The sequence below is a fragment of the Pinus tabuliformis genome, chromosome 1_2 (assembly GCF_031772625.1).
Source record: "Pinus tabuliformis cultivar Carrire ecotype Pingquan chromosome 1_2, CPIR1, whole genome shotgun sequence".
Lineage (NCBI taxonomy): Eukaryota > Viridiplantae > Streptophyta > Pinopsida > Pinales > Pinaceae > Pinus > Pinus tabuliformis.
In genome coordinates this window covers 433603123-433620317 of record NC_142298.1, presented here as the reverse complement: position 1 = coordinate 433620317, position 17195 = coordinate 433603123, and the positions used below count along the sequence as shown (strand labels likewise).

The 17195-nt window shown below is 32.1% G+C and overlaps 1 pseudogene; it reads left to right on the top strand.

The window, feature by feature from the left end:
• Positions 1-5440: 5440 nt before the first annotated feature.
• On the top strand, positions 5441-6463 carry LOC149206215 (purple acid phosphatase 15 pseudogene; annotated as a pseudogene).
• The last annotated feature ends 10732 nt before the right edge of the window (positions 6464-17195 follow it).

The window sequence follows — 17195 nt, the reverse complement described above, 5'->3', positions numbered from 1 at the left end:
AGTAACATAATATGTCAAATTTAAACCACGACAAAATTAATAATAAAGGTGTTATCACTCAGAAATGTCCTCTTGGCTATGAAAGAGGAAGTCCTAAGGTAACCTTTTCAAACCAATCTTGTAGATCGAAGGATAGCCACTTCAATTTAGAGAGGGATCTCTTTGACAATTTAATCACTAAATGTTTAGCAACTAGTTGTATCTTCAAACAATGACTAGATCTTCAGTAGGATTTTGGATTTTGAGTGTGGTCGTTGGGTAGAGTTGAAGAAATATCAACTATTGGGCAATGGAGTCAAATTTGAGTGTTTGTAAATATTATCAGTGACTGATAAAATTCTCTAGGAAACAGAGACAAGGTAAATGATGTCTATCTGTGAATATTATCGTTGTAGTTTGAAAGTGGAAAAAAGGATTAAGAGTCTATCACATGTGAAACACATAATAATGGATGAATTTCAAATGTAACTTTAGAGGAAAATTGTCAGTATTTAAATTTATGAAATGGAGAATCTAGAAAAGGATGAGTTCCACAACATTTACTTTTAGTTTAAATACTTAGAGGATTTACACATAAATGAGAAACTGAGAAGGGAATCACATACACATAAGAAAGGAGACAAACTTCAAAACATCATCGTCATGAATCTCTGGTATGAAAGAAATCTTTAATTCTACACTTGATATAATTAATACCAAAATATATTAAAAAACATAGGAATAGCTTCTTTTCCAAAACATGAAAATCCAACCCTTCTTCCTTCTTTTTCATTCATTATATAGGAAAAATACATAAATTTGAGATCCCCAATGTTTGGTAAAGTATTAATTACAATAACCATCAAGATCCAAAAGAAATGTATCTGAAAAACCTCTTCACCTATCTTTAGTCTGGTCCCCAAGTCGAATTTGATGAGGTGGCCTTCAGCTATTGACTTGGCATTTTTATAGGAAACAAAATTTTGAAAACTCGGGCAAATTTTTGAACAATAAGCTTCAAAGATGCATTCATATCTTCCAAACCGTGATAGATGTGTAAGCCTCCATGAAAGCCATATTCGTATAGTGGAGTCATTAGTGACCCTTTAAATTCTAAATCTTGTTGATAATGGAGTCACTAGGTGAATAATGTACAACCGCTCTTTTGTTTCTAATTTATGTCCATAATCAACAATCAATTTTGAAACAATAGTAATAGGTTCTAGGAAGATGAGTCACTCTTCCCTAGTATGGTTGCCAATATGTTATCACTCATAAATGTCCTCTTGGTTGTGAAAGAGGAAGTACTAAGGTGACCTTTTCAAACCAATCTTGCTGATTGAAGGATATCCCCTTCAATCCAGAGAGGAATATCTTTGACAATTTAATCACTAAATGTTTAGCAACTAGTTGTATCTTCAATCAATGGCTATATCTTCAGTAGTGTTTTTGGATTTTGAGTGTGGTGGTTGGGTAGGGTTGAAGAAATATTATCTATTGGGAAATGGAGTCAAATCTGAGTGTTTATAAAGATTATCAATGACTGATAAAATGATCCAAGAAATAGAGATAAGGTAAATGATGTCTATCTATGAATATTATTGTTGCATTATGAAAGAGGAAAAAAGGATTAACAATCTATCACATTTGAAGCATTTAACAATGGATGAATTTCAATTCTAACGATAGAGGAAAATTGTGATTATTTAACTTTATGAAATGGAGTGTCTAACAAAGGATGAGTTCTACAATATTTACTTTTAGTTTAAATACTTAGAATATTTACACATAAATGAACAATTGAGAAGGGAATCACATATACATAAGAAAGGAGATAAACTTCAAAACATCATCATCATGAATCTCTGGTATGAAAGAACTTTGTACTTCTACACTTGTAATAATTAATATTCAAAAAAGATTACAAAATAGAGCAATAGTTTCTTCTCAAGAACTTGAAAATCCAACCCTTGGTCCTTCTTTTCCATTCATTATATATGAAAAATACATAAATTTGATATCCACAGTGTTTGGAAAGGTATTAATTACAATAACTATCAAGATCCAAAAGAAATGGATTTGAAAAACCTCTTCACCCATATTTAGTCTTATCCCCAAGTCGGATTTGATGAGGTGGCTTTCAGCTGTTGACTTGGCATTTTTATAGGAAACAAAATTTTGAAAAATCTGGCAAATTTCTGAAAAAGAGGTTTCAAATATGCATTCTGATCTCCCAAACTGTGATATATGTGTAAAAACTGAAATAATTTTTTTCAAATCAACTTATTCCCCACAAAATCCTCTTTCATATTTGGAAAATTCATCTTCATATTCTCAAAAACCTTGCCCAAAGTGGATGACTAAACCAGGAAATAATCAATTATTTAAATCCTAAACAATAGGTTGCAAACATTCCTTCATATCCTTTAAATCATGTTAGATGGGTAAAAAATGAGAGAGGATTTTTAAAACTATTATGTTACCAACAAAATTTTTATTTTTATTTTTACAAATTCATCTCCATATTTTCGGAAATTGCATTTGAAAATAGTGGCTAAAATAGGAAAATAACATATTAATTATAAAATATGGAAAAATAGGCCTCAAATATTCCTCTGTAATTTCCAAACCATGATGTCTGAGTAAAATTTAAGGGAGGTTTTTGTAAATCATCCTGTTCCCAACAAAATAGTCTTTTGTTTTTTTTATATTCAACACCACCTATTTGAAATGTGTGTTTGAACATAGTGACTAAAACAGGAAAAATGTTGGAAACTACCATTTTAGGGCAAACTGTCGTTTTAGGGTTTAATTTAAAATCCTTCTCTTAGGCTTTAAAACTCTTCCAAATATCATATCAAGGTCCAATAAGGGTAAATATCCTTCAAAAACTGTTTGGGCACTTGAAAAGTAGTTTGGAAACTCATATTTTAAAACTTGATATGGGCACGATGAAATATTTTCATACCGCCACCTGTAGACCTATGATAGGTTTATTTTTTTGCAAAAACTTAGGGAACACTTAGGATTAGGTGAAATAATTATTTAGAAATGTTCCTAAGGTTATGTTACATTTCCACAAAAAAATTCCTAAGTCATTACATAACCCCTTGCACAATGAAATGATAATCATAACCTTTTGACCTTTAGGAAAGGTACAAACTTGGTGCTAACAAAAGGAAAGCTGTATCAATTGTGCTAAGACTCTAATTGTAAAATACTAAATGACTAAAACTTGAGAAAAATACATCCAAGCTGCTTTACGTAATGTGTATCATGCATGACCTGTTCTACAGGGAATACATAATCAAGGTACAATGATGCTTCATGGGTGAAAGTAAGATGCAATCTAATTACAAGAAAATGCCAAAGCATGAGAATAAACACTTAATCTTCACAAAATATGTGTAAAATACTCTATTTTTTAATGCATTGTGCCAAATCTAGTTTCAGTAGGGGAAATTTAAGTACACAACCAAAGGAAAGCAATATATGCCAAGAATTCATGTAATTTATTCTACTGCAAGGAAGGAAAATGCTTATGACTAGTTATCTACATTAACAACTTGTAAAAACATAACAATACACCAAAATAGTGGCTTGACATGAAGAGGTTCTTGTCTAGCACTAAAATCCTAGAGAAAAAGATAAACTACAGACTTTGAATTAAATGTTCATAACAGTTTGAAGCTAAACTAACAACTAGGAATGAAATTTTATGAAGAAATCCAAATTCATAAAAATAAATTCAGTGTTTATTCAAATAGAAATGAAAACATGAACATTTAATTTAGTATAATGAACATTTAATTTTAATGAAATAGAAATTGTGTTTTGTTTTTCACTGAATTTGTTTGTGTGTTGCAAAGTGGTTTATTGTATAATGATATGTTAAGTCAATTGAATGAGTCTCATATTATAAAAGAAAAATGACTATTTCCTAAAATATTAATTACACCTTAAACAAGTCCCATACTATGTTTTAAATGGCCTTCCAAACAACCTATATCTCGGGTAATCACGACTAGTGAGGTTGACTGAAGGTATCAAAAATAGTTAACCTTATGACTATCAGGTGATAGAATATCGTAGACTCATAAATGTCTATCCTAGGTGAAATTACTTCCCACAAACACCACCTATTAGGTAATTTTTCTATGAATATCCACTAAATTTACCTTTGTATAGTGTTGGCAAGTGAATCTCAACTTCTAGGTATCAACTCAAGACCCAAATTCTCAACCAAGGGTTGGGAGCCTCAATGAGAACTACCAGATCCAAAGTCTAGGTCTTACCCCCTTCGCAGGTTTCTTCTTGCACTAGGTTTTACCATTGGATGGTAAAGGATTTCAAGCTCCCTAAAGACAATTGATATGTTTTAATGTATAACAACTAAGGGGAGTTGTTTGGATACCTATCCCCAATAGTCCTAACCTAACTAATAAACTCTTTTAGTGCCCAAGTGGGAATGAATTTTTGTGTTAGAAAAAAACATATGTTTTTTTGTTATTTTTTCATTATATGCGATTACAGGAAAGAAACAATTCTATTTCATAAATGCATACCATGGTACTTTGTTTGTTTTTTCTTTGAATTATGTTAGCCAATATAGCTTATTCCTGAAATGAAAGACAATAATAATTTTATAATAACATTAAATAGATATGATAAATTAAAGAATAATATAGTTCCTTCCCTTGTCATCTTTGGAAATTGGCTCCTATATACAAAAAAATGCACAAAACTACTCACTAGAAAATTGGGATTCAATAATCTATGCAATTTGGCTTAATTTTTTTCACACTAAGCACTTCATCACATGGCAACATATATTATTGAAATTTAGTTGATTTGTAATTTATCTCTCCAAGGTTCTAGATGGAAAGCTATTTTGAATGGCTATCTTTAATACATCCAAGCATAAATTGCAAGAAAATGACTTAGCAACTTAAGAACCGAATACCACATTGGTAGTAGAGGGTGGAGGTTCATCATTATGCTTTGAAGGATAGTCAAGGTATTTAGGAAATGGGCATGATATTAGTTTTAGTTTATGGTGTTCCTGTAACCAATCCATATAATCCAAAAAGACAGGAAGATGTTCCTAATGAATACCAAAAACTAGTTGTTTTGTATCCTAAAATGATAAGAAATAAATATTATGTTATTGAACCATATGTTATGTTTCTATTTTTCCTTCTTTAGCTCCACAGACTCTAACACACCACATCTAAGCTAGCACAATTATTTGTTTGAAGTAGAAAATAAGGGGTCAACATAAAGAAAAGGATAATGCAGAATATTCCCATTCCTAAGGTAGTGCTTGTAGCAAAGTTACAAGGGCATGGATGGCCAACCAAAATAACCTACTTGGACCAACCTGTGATCATGTTTTACCATACTTTTCAGGCTTACAAATTGTCTTTGGAAAAATATCTAATACTTCTAAGTAAGTGGAGCTATGTTACAAATAGAAGAGCAAGTTGGAAATAAGACATTTGAAGCTTACAATTCAAGATTTTTATTTCCAAGTCAAGAGAGTGTATCTGGTAGCACATTCTATTACATCTTCAATGTTGGAGGAATCTATTTCATCATGCTCAGAGGATACATAGATTACAATAAAACAAGTCTAACGGGGTTTCTTCTAGCTTTCAATATATATTTGGTGAGTGTAATAGTAATATTCACAAGTGTTTTCAGATGGTAACAACATGAGAAAGCCATCCTAACATTAGGTGTAGTGTAGGTCACAAACATATTTACATTGTTGTAGTGAAAACAACATGCATTTGGACATAAAATATAGGCTCAATTCTATGTGTTGTATGATATTTATGATAAACTATTTGTTCATAGGGGAACAATATGAATGGTTGGAGCATGATTTACTAGATGTTGGCAAGAGCATGACTCCTTGGCTTGCTTGTGCTTGGCACACTCCTTGGAATAACACTTATAAAGCCCATTATTGTGAGGTTGAATGCATGAAACAAGAAATAGAGGAGTTGTTGTACATATATGGTGTTGATGTTGTATTTAATGGTCATGTGAGTAACTAACTAAAGAATCATTCAATATATATGTTTAATTGTTTTTCATGATTTTTCCTTTATTTCTTCTACTTTTATTATGGTTGTAGCAGAAATATGTGAAACAATATCTAGAGGTGTATAAGTAAATTGTGTTAAGAGGAAGAATTGACTCAAATAATTTGGTTTAACTATAAAATAATGTTTTTTCTTTGTAGGTCCATGCATATGAGAGATCAAACCAAGTATTTAACTACACATTGGACCTATGTGCTCCTATTTACACTACAGTGGAGGATGGTGGTAACAAGGAAAATATGGCAATATCTCATGCTAATGAACTAGGTAATTTTCTTGATCTGACTTCCATGCCAAACATTTGTATGGGTGGATTGCGTGCATATAATTTTACGTCTGGTCCAAAAATTGGAAATTTTTGTTGGGATAGGTAGCTCGACTTTAGTGCATATAGAGAGAGAAATTTTGGGCATGTAAATTTTGAGGTGAGCCATTATTATTATTATGAATTATTCATTGAATATTAACTTCAATTTCATAGTATATTGATATAGAAAGTTTGGTTACCAGAGCAAGTTCAAATGGTAGGTTGCAATGTGTATTTAATGTGTATGGAGAAAAGGGTTCCTAAGCCATGACAAGAATGTGAGGAAAAAAATATAGAATTCCTCCTCTAAAGGAGGTAGAAAATAATGATTAAATAAAGTGTTCTAGTTATGAACCCTAGTTGGAAACAATGCAGATGTTCAATTTGAATCCTCTTCTTTGACCCCTATCTTGGATTCCCAGTTTGTAGGGATTCATGGGAAGACAAATAAAGATGAAATCAAATAAATTTGGTTTTGAACTCCATAAGGAAATAATTTTCAAGCTCAGTTTATATCATCTCCCTCATCCCCTATATTAGATTCCCAAATTTTTATTGTAGGAGCACATGGATTCCCCATTTTTGTTTGTAGTGACCCATGGAAAGATGTATGATATGATGAAATTATTTTTTGTTTCATCCATTTAAGCACCAATGGAGCATGAAGATAAGACTTTTTTTTTACAATTTCCCATCACCCTAACTATGGAAAATTGAATATAATATGAGGTAATATATTTCTTATGAGCTTGTACATGAATGTCCTATTGTTCTTATGGGATCCTAAGCTTATAACTTACTAACTCATATCTATTGTGTACATTAATCACTAGTATCCCCATATTCAATACATGGGACATATATCATAACTAAGCTTATACCTTTGTGTAACATAAGTTATTCTCTTAATATAATTAAAAATGGTATTGGTTCTATGTTCCATGTATGATTAATCTTACTAGTTCTATTGTAACACTAGTTATACATTGTTTCCATAATTAGTTACATTTATTCATCACACTTCTACATAATATTGAGCTTTACCTATGTAACAATGAACATAGTAGACATGTTTCCCAAATCACTTAGATCAACTTAAGCTTACATATCAGTTATATTCACTTATATCAATATCGTATTCCATAACCAATCATGTATCTATCTTTGTTGAACATGACTAATTACTCAGGTACATATTGCAAACAAAATGGATAGATATTTCCATAACAAGTAAGCATCGTAACGAGCTCTTGACAAGTTATAGATATCTTGAACACATAGCCTATATTCATTAGATGGTAAGCTCATATCTAGCTAAATACAATGGTTTCCATAGAGTATAACTAATAGGTATAATTTTCCCTAATCAATTACATGCTAAGCTCCTTGGTGTGTTTTAGTAGAAATATTCAAACGTGAATAGGTTATGAGTTATGTTCCACATGGGACTTTATCACCACCACATTAAACAAAATGGAAGCATCTACAATTTTTTACCAATGGAAATAGTCATGACACTCTTACAAAATAACCCATTTTAAATTTTAAGGTAGTTACTCGAGTGACAATGTTATTAAATACAAGACATCTAAAATACTAATTTGGTATGTTTACATACCAAGTTTGATAACTTGACTTTTATAGTGAAAATTTTGATTAAATTTTTAAATTCAAGTTCATTCCCTTCAAGTAAAGTCAAAGGAAAAGAATAGGTGACTAAAAGGACCTAAAATCATGTACAAATATGTACCAAAGATGCTGAGAAGAGAGCAATATTTATTCTAGTTCAATACTCAAAAATATTATGGATAATGTTGAAACACATAATTGAAGAACATTGCAACTTTGAAATTTTGAAATGGTTACATTACATTACATATTTTACAAAGTTTCCACTATTTCAAGACATTGAACTTTCTAGTTTGGAGCTAAATTTTCTGAATGAAGATGGAACTTAGGCAAGGAAAATTTTCTTTCATCTCTTAGGACTTCCAATGAAATTGGAACACTACAGTAAAAGGGTGTACATGATATGTTTCAATGGTTTTTTGTATTCCATGGATTTTAAAAATCAAGGATAGAGTCGTGTTCACACTAAAATACGACCATATGAAACTCAACTAGATCACTTTCGCTTTTACCCTATGAATATTATTTTGGAATATATAAATTCTAAATGCCTTGATCTGATCAATTGACACTAAAGTTAAGCACTTAATAAAGTAAACATTTTCACTTAGGTTTTAGACTCCATAATTTATATTTGCGCTCATACCATTATATCTAACCTATGTGTTCATGAAGATATGGTGCACCGGCAAAAGGAAATGTTTTTTTGGGAGGCTATGTATCATATGATGGGATTGATGAAAATCAATTTAGGTGAGTCTATTTATAACAAAAATATGCCCAGTGGATTAACCTTCATAAAATGTCTTGTTTTCAAGGAAATAGATTGTATTGGCCTATGACTATCCATTGTATGCTTTAATGTAGACATGCTAGGTATTTTGGAGTAGAATTACGCCTTGGGGCATGATGTTGTTTTGGTAGGTAGAGAAATAAATACCTCTTTCAAAGAATAATTAAAAATTGTGTTTTTCTTAGGATATATGCCTACTCCATTTTGGCTATCAAAGCTAACCTATATTAGCAAATGTTTGAGAAATGTACTGGCAAACATAACATATATTATCTAATGTGTGAGCAATGTAGTGATATATCACACTTTTTAGGGTTGGGAGATATGTCATGGTATATGAATAAATACAACACACATACTAAAAAATGCATTGGAAAATCTTGTAGCAAGCCTTGTCGATTTTTCATATGCTAGATAATATCATTAGATTTCAAGCACTCAATGTTTTGCTTAGACTAGTAGTGACATAATCTTCAAATTACCATAACTTAGAACTCGATGTAGCCTTATTTTATATGGTGGTCAAGCATATAGGAAGATGTGATAATTTTGTGATAAGCAGATACATAGGTCATGGCAAGATTTTGGGATTCTTGTCCACTCCTAAGAAGAGCACATGTCTCCAAGTAAAAGTCTAATGTTACCCACTAATTTGGAATTTAGTTACTTCTCTGAATTTTGGGAAGTTGTTGGTTTTTGTGTCATTTATATTGGTGGGGTGTTCATAACAATCAAGTTTATATGTAGGAACTTCTCCAATATTTATAGATTTGTTTTCCAAAAGGGATCCTTGATTCAAAAGATACCTGTTTAGGGATTGCATGTAGCTATTTTAGCTTGTTATTTTGGCATATTCACTTGGTGAAATGAAAAAAAATAAATTGTTCCCCTATTGTCATGATGAGCATCCTAAAGATAATGCTACTTGTCATCTTGTTAAGGAAGGTGGGCTTTCGTTTTGCACATTGGATTCCATAATTGAAGGAAATGGTGATCTAGACAAGGAGTACCAACAAAATGTTAATTTTCCACTATTCTATGTTATTATGATCACTTTATCCAAATTATTAACTTTAATTAACAGTCAATTCAATCTTCTAGAATAAATAGCAATTGTAGATAGAACAGTAAATACAATGTACAATATAAGACAATAAAGAGAAATGACAAGACACAAGAATTAGTCAAACGACAGGGAAAAACCCCACAAGGAGGAAAACCCTTTCAAAATATTCTTCTTATTATATTGTCATAAAATTTTCATTAGAGAGAACAATGTTATGAAATTCATCAACTAAGAGTCAAAGTTGATCCTTTGACTATCCAACCAAGTCAATCAAACAATATCAAATGATGAGCCAATAAACAAATCTGCCCTAAGTAAAATATGGTCAAAGTCAAAATAGTCAAATGTGCCCTAACTAGTCCACCAATAAATGGTCAAAGTCCTCCAATAAACTCAGTCAAATAAGAATTAAATGCAACCTCCAAATATCTATCAAACCTCTCCAAAATAGTCAATGGAACTTGATCAAAAGAGAGAAAAATATGTGGTCAAAGATCTAGCTGGTCTGTAGTCAACGTAGGTAAAAGTACCACAGTAAATACAAGTTAACGTATCCAAAAATCCTCGGTTATTGTGCTAATAAATAATGCCTCCTCAAACAGGTCCAAATCTGGTCAAACCAAGTCAAAATAATCTTAACGAACGCAGGTGAGATTAGCCCAAACAAATGTCAAAATTTGTTCAATGGAAAGAAAGAATGTGTGAAGAGAATATGCAATATTTTTGATGTATGAATCAATGGAGAGAAGAGAGAGATGCTTGATGTGATGATCCAAAATTATGGGCCTTGACTTGTATTTATATGCATTGGAGGAGGGCTAATTTGTCTTCTAGGCCGACTTGGACTTTCGTGCCATTGTTGGATTTCACTTTAAAAATATTTTTTTCCTTAACCAAATTAAACTCTTCTAATGTAATTTTTGGCTTATTTAGATGAGGAATACTTTCCAATGGAGGGAATTTATCCCCGAGCTGCCAAATTAACACAAAAGGGAAAGGAACAACCTTCTACCAATTGTGTAATTTCTTGGAAGTTGGAAGATTTATTAGATGTTGAAGGGAGTACATATTAGGGTTCTATTTTGATGTATTTGAAAATAAATCAATTAGCCTAATCACCAGTGGAAATTGTGATAAAAACATGGATGTTAATTCAAGAACTAAATGCAATTGTATCTCTTAAATTGAATGGGATGCTAGAATGATCATTGATGAGATGGAATCTAAAAAGTCTCTCGAGACAAAGGAAGCATGTTGTCCTCTCCATGAATTATTGGATGATAATCCATTGATATGGAAAAAACAATCATACATCATGTATGATGTATTTTGAGGACCCTTGTATTTATGATACCTATGATTACTGTGGAAAATTCGAGTATAGGGCTACACATGTCGCATACTAGTTTTGTGACCCATATGAAATACAATAATAAATCCTTTTCTATTTTGTTGTATATTTTCATATTGAAGATGAAGGTTCATATTGTAGATGAAGGTTTGTGTCACTATGATAAAGTTGATAGATATTCATGGCTAGCAATTAAACAAGATAACACTATTGTAACTATGGATGGTATTTGATTACCTAAAGTAACCTTCACCTTCCAACATGAAATTTTAGAGATGAAACAATCATAGATATGGTGTATCTAAGACCACTTCTCTTCATCTAGATGAAACAATGATAGTGATTATGCATTATTAGAACATGATAAATATGCAGCAATTTGGGGAAAAAGGTCCCTATGAGGTATTTTAGTCATAGAATGATCCAAGAAATAATGTTGGTATATTAACACCTATGTCAGATTCCTTTAAATGATTTATTCATCACTAATGAGAAAAATAAGGATTATCATAGTGCTCCCATGCCTAAGTTTTTCACTCAGGCTCATTACCAAAATGACATGGATGGTTCTCCATCCTTGCTCAGGTACCATATAGGCTCAATTGAAGCACATGTCATCACATATAAAAATGAAGAAGAAAAGGGTATCAATTAGAAATTTTCAAGGAGACATCTACACCCCGAATAAATCCTTCCTTAGATGACAAATTTACACGTGTTGGGTTGGGCTATGAAAAGTCTTAGGTTGTCAAAAAGCACCCCCAACCTAGAGATAGAAATTTGTATGAGAAGGGTAAAAAAAAAAACTCATGAACTATGATTTAAACCTTGAGAAACATGGAGTAAAGGCATAATCAAAACTATTGCTAAAGGCCCCTTTTCACCCTGAGATTCAAACAACAAAGGGATTAAAGGATAGAAAATTAGTGAGGACATGTAATGGAAGACAATTACCATGTTTAAATCTGACTTTTGACTTTGACAGAATAACCTGATCCATTAAATGTTGTTTGAAGATCTTCCAATTGCTCTATTCATGATACCATGCATCCTTTGACTAAATAGGGAATTGCCTAACAACTAGAAGAAAGTGTGCCATCACTGGTTCAAAGAATATAGGACTCTAATGGAAATTTTATAGGCATTGGTTTGAGTAAAGAGTTAGTTCATGCTTGGAAGTACATACTAGTGACATTCATGTGTGATCTTATACCCAACTTCCAAACAACCCTACATGAAAATGTTCCAGAAATGCATGGAAATGATGATATTCTTCAATCAAATATCAAAGAATGGAATTTTAGGCATGATCCTTCATTGAGATTAAGATCAAACAAGTTTTTACCCATGGAATTAGTACAACCAAATGACAAAATTATTGTATGGAATGTAGGTTATACAAAATCAATCATGTTGTTAAGATGGGGTAACGATTGCAACATGAATGAATGTGTTATCATGAAGAATAAAACCCATAATTCCAAGTTTTCCTAGAAAAATACACAAAAATTTATTGGATTTTCAAATTTTCATAAAAAATTTGATTTCTTTTCCCACTAAAAATTATACCTATAATCAGGCTCCTGCTTTTGTTACCCAACACCTTGATCTTGCTCTCAACAATTTTTTTCATACATGTAAATATTTTAGATAGAACATTGTTGGCTTAGGAAAATATAAAATAAACATAGGTCTGGTGTGACAAATTCTTCTAGAACTCTCAAAAACCCATAGATCGACATTGTTGAAGTTTACACTGACACTGAGAGATAGACTCACCTCATACAAATTGGTAATACTTAAGAAAGCATTGTACTAAAATAAAGCATGATGTTGCTTATTTTTTGATAATTGTGTTTGAGAGTAAAAATGAAAGATGGACAAAGAGGAAACAATAAGTAGTGTTTATGGTTTGAAATGGCCTCAACCACTAGTCACATTTTCCTTTCCTTGTAGAAGTCCTATTAGTTGAAAAGGTCATGACATGCATACAAAATAACAAATTTTCAATTTGAAGGTAGTTACTCAAGTGAAAGTGCTATTAAATACAAGAAATATAAAATATTAATTTGGTACTTGAGTTTACAATGAAAAAGTTGATTAAAATTTTAAGTTTAGGTTCATTCCCTTTAGGTAAAGTCAAAGGAAAAGAATAGGTGATTGAAAGGACCTAAAATCATTAACAAATATGTACCAGTGATGAAGAGAAGAGAGTGATATTTATTCTATTTCAATACTTGAAAATGTTCTGGATAATGTTGAAACACAAAAGTGAAGGGCATTGCAGCTTTGAAATTTTTAAATGGATACATTACATTACATACTTTATAGAGTTTTCGTTATTTCAGGGGATTGATCTTTCTATTTTGGAGCAAATTGTTCTAAACGAAGATGGAATTTAGGCAAGGAAAATTTGATTTCCTCTCATATGAATGCTAATGAAATTGGAACACTACAGTCAAAGGGTGTACATGACATGTTTCAATGGTTTTTTATATGTCATGGATTTTAAAATGAAAGGATAGAGTCTCTATCACACTATAATACGACCATATGAAACTCAAATAGATCACTTTCTCTTTTACCATATGGATATTATTTTGGAAGATACAAATTCTAAATGCCTTGAGCTGATCAATTGACTCTCAGATCAGGCACTTGATCAAGTAAATGTTTGTACTTAGGGTCTAGACTCCAGAATTGATATTTGTGCTCATACTATATAACCTATGTGCTAATGGAGATAAGATGCATCAACAAAATGAAATGTTTCTTTGGGAGGTTATGTATCATGTGATGGGATTGATGACAATAAATTTAAGTAAGTCTATTGATAAAAACTATATGCCCACTGGATGAACCTTCAGAAAATGTCCTATTTTCAAGGAAACATATTGTATTGGCATATGTTTATCATGTACATTTTAATGTAGACCTGATAGGTATTTTGGAGTAGTAGCATGCCTTGGGAAATGATGTCGTTTTGGTAGGTAGAGGAATAAATACCTCTTTCAAAACATAATTACAAATTGTGTTTTTCATAGGATATATGCTTACTCCTCCATTTTAGCTATCAAACCTACCTATATTAGCAAATGTTTGAGCAATGCACTGACAAACCTAACCTCTATTAGAAAATATGTGAGCAATCTAATGACATATGATACTTTTTCGGGTTGGAAGATATGCCATGGGATACCAATAACTACAACATCCATACTAAAAATGTGTTGAAAAATCTTGTAGAAAACCTCATCCATTTTTTCATATTCTAGATAATATCATTGGATTTCAAGCATCCAGAGTCTTTGCATAGACTAGAAGTGACGTAGTCTTCAAATTACTCACTCATAACTCGATGTGGCCTTATTTTATATGGTGGTCAAGCACATAAGACGATTTCATTAGTTTTGATAAAGAACAGATAATTTTTTGATTAGTAGATACATAGGTCATGACAATATTTTGGGATTCTCATCCACTCCTAAGAAGAACACATGTCTCCAAGCGAGAGCCTAATGTTACCCACTAATTTTGAATTTAGTTACTTCTATGAATTTTGGGAAGTTGTAGGAATTTTTGTGCCACTATTCTTGGTGTGGTGTTAGTAACAATCAATTTTCTCTCTAAGCACTTCTACAATATTTATAGTTTTGTTTTCCAAAACCGATCTTTAATTCAAAAGGATACCTATTTAGGGAGTGCATGTAAATGCTTTTTGTTATTTTAGCTTGTTCTTTGGTAGATTCACTTGGTGAAATGAAAACAAATATATTGTTCCCATGTTGTCATGATTAGAATCCTAAAAATAATGTTACTTTCCATCTTATTGAAGAAGGTGGGTTTCAATGTTCCACAATGGATTCCATTATTGAAGCAAATGGTGATTTAGACAAGGAGTACCAAAAAAAGGGAAAGGATACATATACATCCCCAATTATTCTTTTCTTAGACGACAATTTAACATGTCTTGGATTGTGCTATGAAAAGTATGAGGTTGTAAAACTGCATCCCCAACTTAGGGATATAAATCTGTATGATGGGGGTTCACAAAACATGATGAAATATGATGTAAACCTTGAGAAACATGGATAAAAGGCACAATTAATTTTTTTTCTTGAAAAGGTCCTTGTTCGCCTTGATATCCAAACAACAAAAGGATTAGAGGATAGAAAATCATTGAGGGCATGCAAGGGAATACTATTACCATGTGTAAATCCTCTTTATTTTGACTATCTACCTTGATCCATTATTTTTTGTTTTAGGGGACTCCAAGTGCTATGCTCATGATACCATGCATCATTTGACTAAACATTGAACTACCTAGCCACTAGAAGAAAGTGTGCCAACATTGGTTCAAGGAATATAGGATTGTAATGGACAATGTATAAGCATTGGTTTGAGTAAAGAGTTGGTTCATGCTTGGAAGTGTTGAGTGCTGACCAACATGAGTGTTCTTAAACCCAACTTCTAAACAACTCTACGTGACAATGTTATAGAAATTCATGTCAGTGATGAGATTGTTCAGTGAAACATCAATGATTGGAATGCTAGACATGATTCTTCATTGAGGTCAAGATCAAACCATTTTACCCATGGCATCGATACAAACAAATGATAAAATTAGTTCATGGAATGGAGGTCATACAACATCAATCATGTTGTCAAGATGGGGTAACGATTGCAACATGAATTCCATTTTTTCCTAGAAACCTAGATAAAAATTTCTTGGATTTTCAAATTTAAAGTCATAGAAGGAGATTGTTTTTTTCCCACCATAAATTCTACCTATAATCATGCTTCTACTCTTCTCACCCAACACATTAATCTTGTTCTCAGGGATTTATTTTCATACTCAAAAATATTTTAGATGGAACATTGTTGGCTTAGGAAAATATCAAATAAAGATAGCTCTGGTGTGACAAATTCTTCTAGAACTCTCAAAAATCCAGGGATAAACACTAATGAATTTTACACTGACACTGAAATAAGGAATCACCTCATACAAACTGGTAACACTCGAACAAGCATTATACTAAATATCAAGGATGATGGTTCTCATTTGTTGATACTTTTGTTTGAGAGTGAAAAGGAAAGATGGAAAAAGGGGTGACATTAAGAAGTGTTTATGGTTTGAAATGGCCTAGGCCGCTAATAACATTTTCCTTGTCATGTGGAAGTCCATCATCTCCCATTGTGAGGTACTTTCAAGTGTCCCCAAAGAATCTATGTTTCCCCACGCTGTAGTTGACTAGGGCTTAACCAGACTATTACTCTAAGTTTCCCTCAATAAAAGTATAGGTGGCCCCTTGGGAGATTGTCATACGGCTCCTGCCCTTGCCCCAGCTTGGGATTTAGCTTCGTAAAAGTTAAGAGTCCAAGTGTTTGGGTGAGGCTCTTCGACGTTGGTCTTACTTGTGTTTTTTTGGTCTGGTTCTTTGTCAGGCTTGCTTGGCAGAACCAAGAGCTCAGGGCGGTGTGGTGAGCCATCTAGGAGCATGATGGATAGAAAGGCTTCTTAGATGGATGGTCTGTGTGTTTTGGTTGGCATTGACAGATGAAACATCACATCTTAAAAAATTATATATATTAAAAGTCTCAACAAATATGAATCTTGGGTTCGTTGTTTGGATGAATAGGTGAGAGTATACATTGCCTCTAGTGTTGAGAATAAATTAGAAGGTTCAAAGAACAAGCATCTACAATAAGAAAAAAAATTAGGCTTTAATCATGCAGGACTCTGCTGGTTTTTATGATTATTGCAAGAAACACCAACAAAATAAGTAAAATAATGAAATAGATCATGCATGTATTCTGAATGCTTTATTGTTTCTTTCATTTTTGCAATAATCTCAAAGATAATTTTTCAACAATTCAAACACAAATCAATTATTTGTTATTTCAATCTTTTTTTAAACATTTTCAGTCCTGCTACATGAAATGGATCCCTCGATGAAGAA